We start from the raw sequence: 13,959 nt of genomic DNA on the forward strand, positions 1-13,959 counted from the left end.
CAAGAGGTTCCCATATATCCCCCATCCCCCCTTACCCCATTCCTCCCACATCAACAACCTCTTTCATCATTGTGGCATATTCAATACATTTTGGAGCACTGTTGCACCAAATGGATAATAATTTACATTGTAGTTTACACTCTCCCCCAGTACATTCAGTGGGTTATGGCAGGATATATAATGTCCAGCATCTGTCCCTGCAATATCATTTAGGACAACTCCAAGTCCCAAAAATGCCCACATTTAAAGCTATAAATGCCCCTCTCAGCCTTGCCTTCACTATATCCCATAAGTTTTGGTATGTTGTACTTTCATTTGCATTTGCCCCAAGATATTTCCTAATTTCACTTCTGATTTCCTCTTCACCCCCTCCCCTAGAAGATCAAAGTCACTTTTAATTAAAAGTAGTTAACTAGTGATCTCAGTTAACAATACAATGGGTGATAGCCATTCTGAATTTAGAAAGGATTTAGTAAACTCTCTGTGGACTCCTCACCAGGCCATGTGCCCAGTCAGGTCTCAAGGGTTGTTTCATCCACCACCCAGAACTTCCTTGGAGCTACATGGCATGGGGACTACCCCTGCCACCTCTGGAGAGGGAGCCAGGAGTTTGGGCAGACTGAGTTTATGTTCCTTGGGAGCTAATCCAGGAACCCCCTAACCATTAACCCCTTTAAAACTGCAGAGCCAAAAAAGGCATAGACAGGCCTTAAAACTCACCAGTTTCTGATGAGGGTTAGGGAGCACCACTCTTATTTTTCTCCAGGCAATCGCTCACCACATGAAGACAGAGAAGTGTTGGATTCCTCTAGGTTCTTGGCTATGATGTATAAAAGAATTTATGAACACACCCGTTTAGTTAGGCCATTTTTCAATCAGCCAAAGGGGTGCTGAAGCAAAATTAGTTGGTTTCCATAAAGGGTACTTATTTGGGGTAGAACCGTACAGTTACGAGGCCATAAAGCATAAGTTACTTCCCTCACCCAAGTCTTTTGCCACATATTGGAGCAAGATGGCTGCCAATGGCTGCCAGGGTTCAGGTTTCCTGGGTTCCTCTCTTCCCAGGGTTCATTTTGCTCCAGGCTCAGTTCCTCTGTTTTCTCCACAAGGTCAGCTATAGACTATGAGGCTCTCCAGGCTTTACCTCTCTCCACAAGGCCAGCTGTAGACTATCAGGCGACCAACTCTGTCTCTCTCCCCAGGGGGCTTGATTCTCTCTGGGCTCAGCTGCTCTGGGTCTTCTGTGTGTTCACTTCCTGGGCTCCAGCTCAAAGCTCCAGCATCAAAAACTCTAACTCTGTCCTTTGCCATGCCTTTTATCTCTGAGTCTCCACCCACCAAGAGGCAGGGACTCAACACCCTACTGATGTGTCCCAATCAAAGCCCTAATCATAATTAAATCACACCCAGGTACGGACCAGTTTACAATCATAATCCAATATCTAATTTTGGAATTCATGAGCCATATCAAACTGCTACAGGCCAGTAAAAAGAATTTATTTGGGAAATGAGGGAAAGAACAGAGCTTGCTGAGAAATGGGAGAGAATGATGGGAATACACACTGAGATTTGGTGCAGGCTCCTCCAGGCAGACAGAGCCTGATTTCCTCTTTTACCCATTGGTGAAGAGTTGTTCCACATATTTGTGAAAAATATGATAAACAACTTGAAAGATATATACAGAACACTACATCCCAAATCAGCAGGTTATACATTCTTCTCAAGTGTTCGTGGATCTTTCTCCAGGATACCACATGTTGGGTCACACAGCAGGTCTCCATAAATATAAAAAGATAGAAATTATATAAAGCACCTTCTAAGATCATAATGGAATGAAGCTGGAAATCAATAATAGACAGGAAAGTGGGAAATTCACAAATGTATGCAGGCTAAACAACTACTCCTAAATAATCAGTGTATCAAAGATGATATTGTAAGATAAATCAGTAAACATGTCGGAATAAAAGAAAATGAGAACACAACTTATCAAAATTTATGGGATACATCAAAGAAACTGCTCAGAGGGAAATTTATAGCCCTAAATGCCTATATTAAAAAAGTAGAAAGAAGTAAAATCAAAGACCTAACTGAACACCTGGAGGAACTAGACAGCAAACAACTCCAAAAGCAAACAGAGGGAAAGAAATAATAAAGATTAGAGCAGGAATAAATGAAATTGAGAATAAAAAAAAATAGAGAAAATCAACAAAACCAAAAGCTGGTTCTTTGAGAAGATCAATAAAATTGACAAACCCTAGCTAGAATAAAAAAGAAAAAAAGAGAAAAGATATAAATAAATAAAATCAGACATGAGAGGAGGGATATTATCATTGACCTGCAGAAATAAAAAGGATTATAGGAGGATATTATGAGAATCTATATACCAACAAACTAGACAACCTATATGAAATGGAAAAATTCCTAGAAATGCAAACAGCCTACATGGACTCTACAAGAACTACAAGAACTCAACAAACCAACCACATTTAAAGAGATTGAATCAGACAGCAAAAATCTCCCAGCAAAGAAAGTCCAGGGTGGGAAGTGTTCATAGATGAATTCTACCAAACGTTTTAAGTAGAATTAATACCAACCCTATTTAAAAAAAATTGGAGTGAAAATTACTGAACACATTTTATGAGGCTAACATCACCCTAATACCAAAGCCAGATAAAGACAACTACAAGAACAGAAAATTACAGACCAATCTCTCAAATGAATATAGATGCAAAAAGTCTCCACAAAATACCAAAAGAATTATACAGCATGACTGTAGCAGTTTGATATTATTGATGAATTCCAAAAAGAAATATTCGATTATGTTTGTTAACCAATCTTTTTCTCTAGGCATATTAGATTATATTGGATTCAGAGGTTTATTGATTAAGCAATCAGGTAAACCTCTTGTGCCAGTAGGGCACCAAGGGGCGGGGACTCACAGATGAAAGACATGGCAAAGGACAGAGTTGGGGGTTCTTAATGTTGGAGTTTGATGTTGGAGTTTGATGCTGAAGCTGGAGCCCCAGGGAGAGAGACAGAGCCATTCGCCTGATAGTCTACAGCTGACCTTGTGGAGAGAGGCAAAGCCTAGAGAGCCTCATAGTCTATAGCTGAACTTGTGGAGAAAACAGAGGAGCTGAGCCCAGAGGAACCCAGGAAGCCTGAACCCTCACAGATGTCAGCAACCATCTTGCTCCAACATGTGAAAACAGACTTTGGTGAGGGAAGTAACTTATGCTTTATGGCCTGGTATCTGTAAGCTCCTACCCCAAATAAATATCCTTTATAAAAACCAACCAATTTTTGGTATTTTGCATCAGCACCTCTCTGGCTGACTAATACAATGACCAAGTGGGATTATTCCTGGTATGCAAGAGTGGTTCAACACAAGAAAATCAATTTATGTAATAAAACACATTAAGAAACTGAAGGACAAAAAACACATGATCATCCTGATCAATGCAGAAAAGGCATGCAACAAAACCCAACATCTTTTTTTTAAGATTTATTTTATTTATTTATCCCCCATCCCCCCCTGCCATTGTTTGTGCTCGCTGTTTGCTCTCTTGTCTGTTCATTGTATGCTCTCTGGCTCTACTCATCTTCCTTTTGTTTTTTTGAGGAGGCACCAGGAGCCAAACAGAGGACCTCCTAAACACAGGTACCCAACTGCTTGAGCCACATTTGCTTCCCCCAACATCCTTTCTTGATAAAAAGTTTGAAAGATAGGAATAGAAGAAAAGTTCTTCAATATGGTAAAGGGCATATATAAAAACCCCACAGCCAACATTGTACTCAATGGGGAAAGGTTGAAAACTTTCCCTCTAATTAGGGACAAGACAAGGATGCCCACTGTCACCACTGTTAATTCAGCATCATACTAGAAGTTCTGGCTAGAGCAATTAGAGTAGGAAAAAAATGGGTTCAGATTAAGAAAAAATATATATATAGGGCATCCAAATAGGAAAGGAGGAAGTAAAACTCACTATTCACAGATGACATGATCCTATATTTAGAAAATTCTGAAATGTCTACAATAAAGCTACTTGAGCTAATAAGCTAGTTCAGCAAAGTGGCAAGTTACTTTGCTGTTACAAGGTCAACATGCAAAAATCAGTAATGTTTCTGTACACCAGCATTAAAACAATCTGAGGAGGAATTCAGGGGGAAATTTTTCCATGTACAATAGCAACAAAAAGACTCAAATACCTAGGAATCCATTTAACCAAAGATGTATGGGACCTATATTCAAAAAATTACAAAACACTGCTAAAACAAATGGAAAGAATTCCATGTTAATGGATTGGAAAAGTAAGTATCATGAAGATGTCAGCCCTACCCAAACTGATTTCTAGATTCAATGCAATACCAATTTCCAACAGCCTACTTTACAGAAAGAAAAAAGGCAATTACTGGGAAGCAGACTTGGCCCAGTGGTTAGGGCGTCGGTCTACCACATGGGAGGTCTGTGGTTCAAATCCCGGGCCTCCTTGACCCATGTGGAGCTGGCCCATGAGCAGTTCTGATGTGCACAAGGAGTGCCCTGCCACGCAGGGGTGTCCCCTGCGTAGGGGAGCCCCATGCGCAAGGAGTGCGCCCTGTAAGGAGAGCCACCCAGTGTGAAAGAAAGTGCAGCCTGCCCAGGAATGGCACTGCACACATGCAGAGCTGACACAGCAAGATGACACAACAAAAAAGAAACACAGATTCCCATGCCACTGACAACAACAGAAGCGGACAAAGAAGAACACACAGCAAAACAGACACAGAGAACAGACAACTGGGGAGGGGGGAGGGGGGAAGATAAATTAAAAAAATAAATCTTTAAAAAAAAGGCAATTACCTAATTTATTTGGAAAGGAAAGTCCACCTGCATAACCAAAGGCAATCTAAAAAAGAAGAACAACATCAGAGGAATTTCACTGCCTGACCTTGACACATATTACAAAGCTAGAGTGGTCAAAACAGCATGGTATTGGCATAAAGATAGACCTATCGATCAGTGGGATAGAACTGAGAGTCCAGAAATAGACTCTCACCTCTACGGCCAACTGGTTTTTGACAAACCTACTAAGTCCATTTTAATGGGACAAAACAGACTCTTCAACAAACGGTGCTGGGAGAACTGGATATCCACAACCAAAAGAATGAAAGAGGACCCTTATCTCTCACCACACATAAGAGTCAACTCAAAAATAGATCAAAGGGGAAACGGACTTTGGCCCAGTGGTTAGGGCGTCCGTCTACCATATGGAAGGTCTGCGGTTCAAACCCCGGGCCTCCTTGACCCGTGTGGAGCTGGCCATGCGCAGCGCTGATGCGCGCAAGGAGTGCCCTGCCACGCAGGGGTGTCCCCCGCGTGGGGGAGCCCCACGCGCAAGGAGTGCGCCCCATAAGGAGAGCCGCCCAGCGCGAAAGAAAGTGCAGCCTGCCCAGGAATGGCGCCGCCCACACTTCCTGTGCCGCTGAGGACAACAGAAGCGGACAAAGAAACAAGACGCAGCAAATAGACACCAAGAACAGACAACCAGGGGAGGGGGGGAAATTAAATAAATAAATCTTAAAAAAAAAAAAAATAGATCAAAGACCTAAATATAAAAGTCAGAACCATAAACCTACTGCAAGAAAATATAGGGAAACATTTTAAGATTTTGTGGGAAGTGGTGGTTTCTTGTACCTTATATCCAACGTATGAGCAACAAAAGAAAAAATAGATAAATGGGACCTTCTCAAAATTAAACACTTTTGCATCTCAAAGGACTATGTCAAAAGGGTGAAAAGGCAGCTGACCCAATGGGAGAAAATACTTTGAAATCACAAAGTATTTGTGATAAGGATTTAATATTCTTGATAAAGAGATGCTATAACTCATCAATAAAAAGACAAACGACCCAATTAAAAAATGGGTGAAAAACTTGAATAGACATTTATCCAAAGAAGAAATACAAATGGCAAAAAAAAAACACATGAAAAAATGTTCAACCTAATTAGCAATGCAGGAAATGCAAATCAAAGCTACAATGAGATATCATTTCACACCTATTAAAGTGACCACTTTTAAAAAAGACAGAAAACTGCAAGTGCTGGAGAGAATGTGGAGAGATGGGAACACTTATTCAGTGTTTGTGGGAATGTAGAATGGTACAGCTACTGTGGAGGGCTGTTTGGCAGTTCCTAAGGAAGTTGAAAGACTATATTTTCAGGGATCATTTCTATAGTTCTTTACTAGAGAAGGTTCTCTGAACATGTAGGAAGTTGAATATGGATTTGCCATGTGATCCAGCAATACCACTACTAGGTATATACCCAGAACAAATAAGAGCAGTGACATGAACAGACATCTGTACACCAATGTTCTCTGAGGCATCATTCACAATTGCCAAAAGATGGAAACAGCCCAGGTGTTCCTCAACCAATGAATGGATAAACAAATTGTGGTGGGGAAGCAGACTTGGCCCAGTGAATAGGGCATCCGCCTAACACATGGTGAGGGAAGCGGAGTTGGCCCAGTGGTTAGGGTGTCTGTCTACTACATGAGAGGTCCGTGGTTCAAACCCCAGGCCTCCATGTGGAGCTGGCCCATGCGCAGCGGTGATGCGCACAAGGAGTGCCATGCCATGCAGGGGTGTCCCTGCATAGGGGAGCCCCACGTGCAGGGAGTGTACCCCTTAAGGAGAGCCACCCAGCGCAAAAGAAGGTACAGCCTGCCCAGGAATGGTGCCACACACACAGAGTTGACACAACAAGATGATGCAACAAAAAGAAACACAGATTCCTGGTGCCGCTGATAAGGACAGAAGCAGTCACAGAAGAACACACAGCGAATGGACACAGAGAGCAGACAACTGGGGGGGAGGGGCAGAGAGAAATAAATAAATAATAAATAAATAAATATTTTTAAAAAACAAATTGTGGTTTTATATAAATATTCTAATCAAGGGGCCCTCAAGTGAATTTAATGCAATCAACAAGTATCATACCCACTAGAATAGATTAGTTTAAAAACATAATCTTTATCTTTTTGGGATTCATAATCTCAAACTGCTGCACAGAGCATGACTGAGGCCAACTCCATGAACAAACAGCTGATTTGCCGAAGAGAGATAAACAGCTGGCTGTGTCTGTACCTGCTAAATGGGGACCTCCAGTTTGAAGATGTTCCAGTTAATGGTATGGATCGGTTCACAGGTGGATCTATAAAACTCAAGGCTGATGGAATCCACTGAGCTGCTGCAATCATCCATCCCAAGGATGGCCACCTACTGACTGAGATGGGACAAGGGAGTTCTGCCTAATGGACTGACCTCCATGCAGCAGTGATAGCTGTGCAGGCCACTCCAACCATAGCTTCCTGCTACATATTTACAGAATCATGGACTGTAGCAAAGAGGCTAGCCATATGGTCCAACAACTAGCAAATCAATGATTGGACTATTAGAAGCTCCCCTGGATAGGGACAGGGGCTGTGGCAATAGCTTGCAAGCTGGGAAGATCTATTTATCACAAATGTTGCACCCATGGCAAAGGGCTATCTGAAGCAGAACATGAATGGAATTCCTGCACTGACTAAGCATGCACATAACAGGTTGCCACATTTGACCAATGAACAAGACACAGAAGGCTGCCTTAGATACAAGAGTGGGCAAATCACAAGGACTCACCCTAGAAGAAACAGAAGCCAAAATTCAGCAGTCATGTGACTCCTGCCAACAAGCCCTGGTCATGTAATGTGGTGAGCTGGGCCATATTAGCCAGAGCTTAGGTCCCACACAAGTGTGGCAGCTGAACCTTAGGACTGCTGTCCCCTAGTCATGGGTTCCAGTGGTATCTCATTGCTGTAGACATACTCCAGATATGGGACAGCAAATTCCTTATGTCATGTGCATGCTAGAACTACTGTTGCAGTCCTGAAGAAGCCCCAGTGCTATGTGTTCAGATACCCAACCAGACTCCAATCAGATCAAGGTACCTCATTTACAACACAGATAACCCAACAATGGGCACACTCCCACAGTATAAGATGGACTTTTCATGCTTCCTATCACCCCTAAGCAAACAGGGCAACAGAATGTTGGAACAGATAGCAAACAACTAGAGAAAGGCCTTCAGGAAGGGCAATTTACCAGGGTGTACCCAACTAAGGTTATTTGGACATTAAGTACGGCACTCCAGCAAAAGGGAAACATGGCACTGCAGCATATGTTGGGAAATACTGAGCTTGGAGGGGCAATAATCTGCTTAGGTTACAACTGAGGAACCCCAATCCCAGTATGCCCAACTGCTTTTTCCCCATGGAGCCTTCTCCCCAGGGGTGGTTTGTGAATTGGGCTGCAGTAGTATTACCACAAGAGTCCCAAATTCCAAACTGAAGCTGATGCAAACCTATGGTGGCTCCCTCTTGTGAACCCCACAGGATCAGAATCAGGGGAAGGGGTGACAGAAAACCGAGGTACTACGTTTCATCTGGTTATACGTGGGACTAACCAGGCGACATTATAGGCAATGTCAAATTTGTTCAGGAAGTGTCTTCCCTCCCTGGGCGGGATGCTCAGGGCTGAGAAATCTGAATTAAATGACAGGGGCAATGGGACCCCATGGAAGTCAGCCTGGGTGGCCACATCTGGGCAATCGTCACCTCAGGTTATTGGGTAAGAGCATCTTTGCCCCAAGGAGGTAAAGGGAAGGGGTTAGGAATAATACTGTCTCCTTTTTCCCCCAGGCTATGTCACAGTGGTGGACAACCCCATCATCCACAGGCCCCGACGATACAGGCTTTTGCTAGAGCTACCAACCAGATCAGATGCTGGCTCTGTCAGCATTTGAATCGAGATGACAGCCAAATCTCCGTATCATTACGGCCAACCTTTCAACATGGTGAAACACAGCAGCCTACTGAATAAACAACTCCATAAACAAGTACAGTAACTTTCACTGGATATGGAAGACATCTTTCAAATCTCAAATGTTTCCTGTAGGAAGTCCCCTAACCTTGGAGGAAAATTTTTCCTTCTGTGTTTTTGTTTTCTTTTTTTAAAGATTTATTTATTTCTCTCCCCTTCCCCCCTGCCCCAGTTGTCTGTTCTCTGTGTCTATCTGCTGCGTGTTCTTCTTTGTCCACTTCTGTTGTTGTCAGTGGCACGGGAATCTGTGTTTCTTTTTGTTGCGTCATCTTGCTGCGTCATCTCTCCATGTGTGCAGCACCATCCCTGGGCAGGCTGCACTTTCTTTGGCGCTGGGCGGCTCTCCTTACGGGGCGCACTCCTTGCGCTCGGAGCTCCCCTATGCAGGGACACCCCTTCGTGGCAGGGCACTCCTTGCGCGCATCAGCACTGCACATGGGCCAGCTCCACACGGGTCAAGGAGGCCCGGGGTTTGAACCACGGACCTCCCATGTGGTAGACGGATGCCCTAACCACTGGGCCAAGTCCGCTTCCCTCCTTCTGTGTTGAAAATATCAATGGCACTGGGCCCTACCTGAAAGGGGTTCCAAATAGTGTGGTTTGATTCTGAAGATGGCACTCTTGAGTCTGAATTTAGTGCTACTATGGATGAGCAACAATGCTATTGCAGTATATGATAAGGCAATCCAATGTACCACTGGTGCCTAGAGCTGGTACTCTGAGGTATGGAATACCACAAGTGTTCCTCTAGGACTGGAAAACCACACAGTTGCCTGTGTAGACCTTAAATCTGGACCTATTTGGCCTGGCAATAGCAGCAACCTATGTTGTAACGTATACTGTCCATACAAGGTGGATGGACAGAATTTTGCTGAATGCCATGGGGATTGGCAATGTGCTGATTCCCAGCTAACTAAGAAGATAGAGATACCCATGTATCACCTAACTGGCAGGTCAGTGGGGACTACACTGACCCTGGTATTAAGGGTAGGTGACCTCTTTATTGTATGTGGGGGATCATTTGTATAAGGTCTTTTTCCCCAGGATGAAGGTGGAAACACAGCTTAGGATATGTGGTTCCCAATACCACACAGGAAGGAAACATAACATCCCCTAAAATCACCAGCCTAGGCTCTTTTGCACACCACAGTCATCGTAAAACAGACAACTGCTATAATGCAATAGTGCCTTCCACCCGGTAATACATATGTTGATCTTCAGAATCGGGACATGTAAACTAGAAAAGGCTATACACGTCCCATGATATAGAAATGGGATTTAATTCTACAGTTGATTGAATGGGACTACTTCAGTGCCAGGTAGACAGTACAGCAGGCATTGCCCTCCAAAACCACAAAGTGCTGGGTGTTCTGAGGGTGAAAGCTGGGGATGCATGTGATACACTAGGAGAGAAAGGTTGATTTTACATTGTAGCGGTTCGAAATTATTTTATGAACCCTAAAAGGAGAAATATTATGTTTATAAACTAATCTATTCCTCTGGGTATGATACCCTTTGATTGCATTAAATTCAGTTGAGGAGCCTTTGATTAGATTACTTGATAAGATTGCTTTATGGCTTTTGATTGGACTGAGTCAGTGAGGCATGACTCAGGTTGAGTCTCTGCCCCCTTGCAGGATATGATTTAAATGGACTCACATGGACAGAGAGAGGAAAAAAGGGAGCCAGCATATTTGATTCTGCAATGTGAGAGAGAGAGGATTGCTTAAGTACAAAGCCCCCAAGATACTGGGCTCATGGAGAAGCTCAAGAGGAGACCAGCTGTGCTATATGCCTGATAGCTTACAGCAGAACTTAGGAAGAGAGCAGAACAGCCAAGACTGATATAGGAGGCCCAGAAAAAGACATGCCCTATGCCTGGTAGCTCGAAGCTGAGCTCCAAAAGATGGCAGATTCTGGAGGGGAAGGCAGAGACTGCTACAGAGATCTGCGGTCATTTTGCTTCACCACATGGCAACAGCACCAGGATCAACAGTAGCTGATTTTGGTGAGAAAGCAAGCACCTCTGTTTTGTTTGGTTTTTTTTTTAAAGGCAGTACCAGGGATTGAACCCAGGCACCTTATACATGCGAAGCAGGTTCTCAAACCATTGAGCTACCCACGACAAAGAAAGCACCTCTTATGGTGCCTTGAGTTGGCCTTTTCATGCCCTTGGAACTGTGTGTTTTTACCCCAAATATATACCCTATATAAAAGCCAACACATTTCTGGTACTTAGCATCAGTAGTCCTTTGGAAACTAAAACATACATAAATGAATCTGGACACACTGTAATAGAGGACATGAAAAATGCAGTTCAAGTCCTCCACTAGATTGGAGCAATGTAGCTCTTTGACCTATTGAGCTGGTTTGGGTGAGGCAATGGGTGGGGTAGATGGTTGCAATTCTGTTCGGTGCCCTCCTCTGTTGCCTACAGATTTTAGAAAAATGTTTACCTGAGTGATCTCTACCAGAGCTGTATGCCGTGCCCCTGACATGCAGCTCACCATCCAAAATGGATGACAGGCATAGCAAGATATTTAGTTTATCTGCTGAGATCCCAGGAAAAGTCAGGGGTGGACTTTGATCAGACAGTCCTAGCATGGCCTGCCATCTTTCCCTGGGATCCACAATACATCCTGTGCTCAGGACCAGGTATGATGGTCTAATGGGATAGGACCCAAGCCCCTAGAAGGGACTGCCTGTACATTCCTTTCCCTGTTGTCCTGAGCACAGGTAAATATTCACTGAAGATAGTGTTCTATGACATCCAGCTCATACCCCAATGCCATGTCTGCCCCTGGTTCCTCCACTATAGCCCACAAACACAAGAGAGGGGTGCTGCACATAGAATATGTCCCCACCTCAGCCACAGGCTGATCTTCTGGCTATGGGGAACAGACCCACTAGTGAGGCTGACCTTGCTCTGTCTCTACATGACTAAAATGTCTTTCCGTCAGAGCCTATGTGAGCCGTGTTTTTGATGGCAACCCAGACTCCTATACTGGAATGGGTTGACGTCTCTTTAGGTGCCTTTCCTTCTGACTGACAATGTCTTCAAGGTTGATCCATCAGAATTTTGTTTGTTTTATGGCTGAGTAATATTCCATTGTGTGTATATACTACAATTTGTTTATCCATTCTATCCATCGACAGACATTTGGGTTGCTCTTGCCTTTTGAATATTGTAAATAATGCTACTATGAACATTGGTGTACAAATAGCTATTTGAATCCCCGTTTTCAATTCTTTGGGGTATATACCTAGAAGTGGAATGCTGGGTCATATGGTTATTCTATATTTGACTTCCTGAGGAACGGCCAAACTGTTTCCCATAGCAGCGGAACCATTTTACACTCCTATCAACAACGTACAAGAGTTCCTATTTTACCTCATCCTCATTAATACTTGTTAAAATTAGCTACATTTTATTGATCTTCTTTTAAAGACTTGGCAAGACTCTTACAAGCCCTGCCAAAGACTATATTGAATCTGCTGTTTGGCCTCCATGCCAAATTTGGCTTTTCCAAATTTGGTCAACTCCTAGTTCCAAGAGCTGACTCTGAAATTAGCCACCAGATGGAGCTCAATTTTATGCCAAAGAATTACTTTCCCAGTCAGTTCTTTAAAAAGTGAAATGAAAGGCCTTTGCCTCAGATTTTTAGGTGGCTTTTTCAAAGCACTGCAAATTTTTAAAATTTCCTATAGATAACTAAATCAAGAAAGGGAAAGGGGTAAAGGAAAAACTGGTGAGCTTATCCAGTCACATGCTTCAGCAGAAGTGTCTACTCTCAAGAAGGAAAGAAACCCTTCCACGGTCACTGCCAGCCTTATCCTGCAGCCAGTCCACACCTGAATGTGTCAGGAAATGAGGGACATTTTTCCTTGTTTGATCCAAAATGAATTGTTTGGTTTTTTAAAGCTGTGAAGGAAAAATTCAGAACTCTGACAGAAATACACCAAAGGAGATTTCAAAAAAAGTTCCCTGTATAGTATAGATAAGATGATAATGGTAATAATTAGATAATAATCACACTGATTTTTTTCAGCCCTCTCTTCTTAAGGATTTTTCCCTTATAAAAATTCAGATCTATGAAGAAAAAAGAGAGGCAGATAATAAAGAGACATGCTTCTCATTCATACATGAGATAGTGGACAGTGCCACACACAATATCAATTTTTCACTTATCAGTTAAGGCACTGAGAGCCACACCTCGTCTATTCTCTAAATAAAATTTACAAAGATGAACATGCAGAGTTTTTTCATGACAAAATATATAAATATTTTGAAGAACCATATGGTGCCTTCACCTTCCCACATTCCTCTCCTTACTGAGACTTGTCTAAACAAGCTCTCAAAAACGGCACAGCCTAAATCTTGCTTTTCTAGGCTCTATTAGAGGCATTTTGTCAAGCCTGTCTTTATCCCAGATGAAGGAAGAAACTTCTCATGGGGTGATGAGCTCTGAGATTTGTCACTGCCATCATCCTTCAAGAATGAGCCCCTGTGGTGTGGACCATTGACCACGAGGTGCAGTGGTGCTCAGAGATGTATTCACCAAGTGCAATGAATGTCTCACGACAAAAATAAAAAATAAAAAAAAGAATGAGCCCCAGGTGAAGGGAGCACTTGACACAAAAAGCCCTCAATGGGCAGCAGTCAGTTGAGGTGACTTACCTAGCCCAAGTCACACCCCCTTCCCAAAGCATCCCACCCCCAGTGCCTGATCTACATTGGGGTAGGTGGCTTGGAATCCTCGCCACAACTCAAGATAAAGACGAAGTGCAGCCCTACTTCCACAGAGCCCTTAGGGTCGCCGGAGGCCTTCCAGGAGCCTGCTTCACAGCTCCACTTCTCTCTCTACCCAGTCTTGCATCCCCTCCCATCCCAGGAGCAGATGCAAGAGCACACCCTAGTGAATATCCTGCACACTGATCTCATCTCAAACTCTGCTTCCTGGAAAACTTAACTGGTGATCGTTTGAACTTGAGAACCCAGGCAGTAAGATGAGTTTTGGAGCTGGATCACTTCTGCCTGATTAGCAATGGGGACCCCAAC

The sequence above is a fragment of the Dasypus novemcinctus genome, chromosome 11 (assembly GCF_030445035.2).
Source record: "Dasypus novemcinctus isolate mDasNov1 chromosome 11, mDasNov1.1.hap2, whole genome shotgun sequence".
Classification (NCBI taxonomy): domain Eukaryota; kingdom Metazoa; phylum Chordata; class Mammalia; order Cingulata; family Dasypodidae; genus Dasypus; species Dasypus novemcinctus.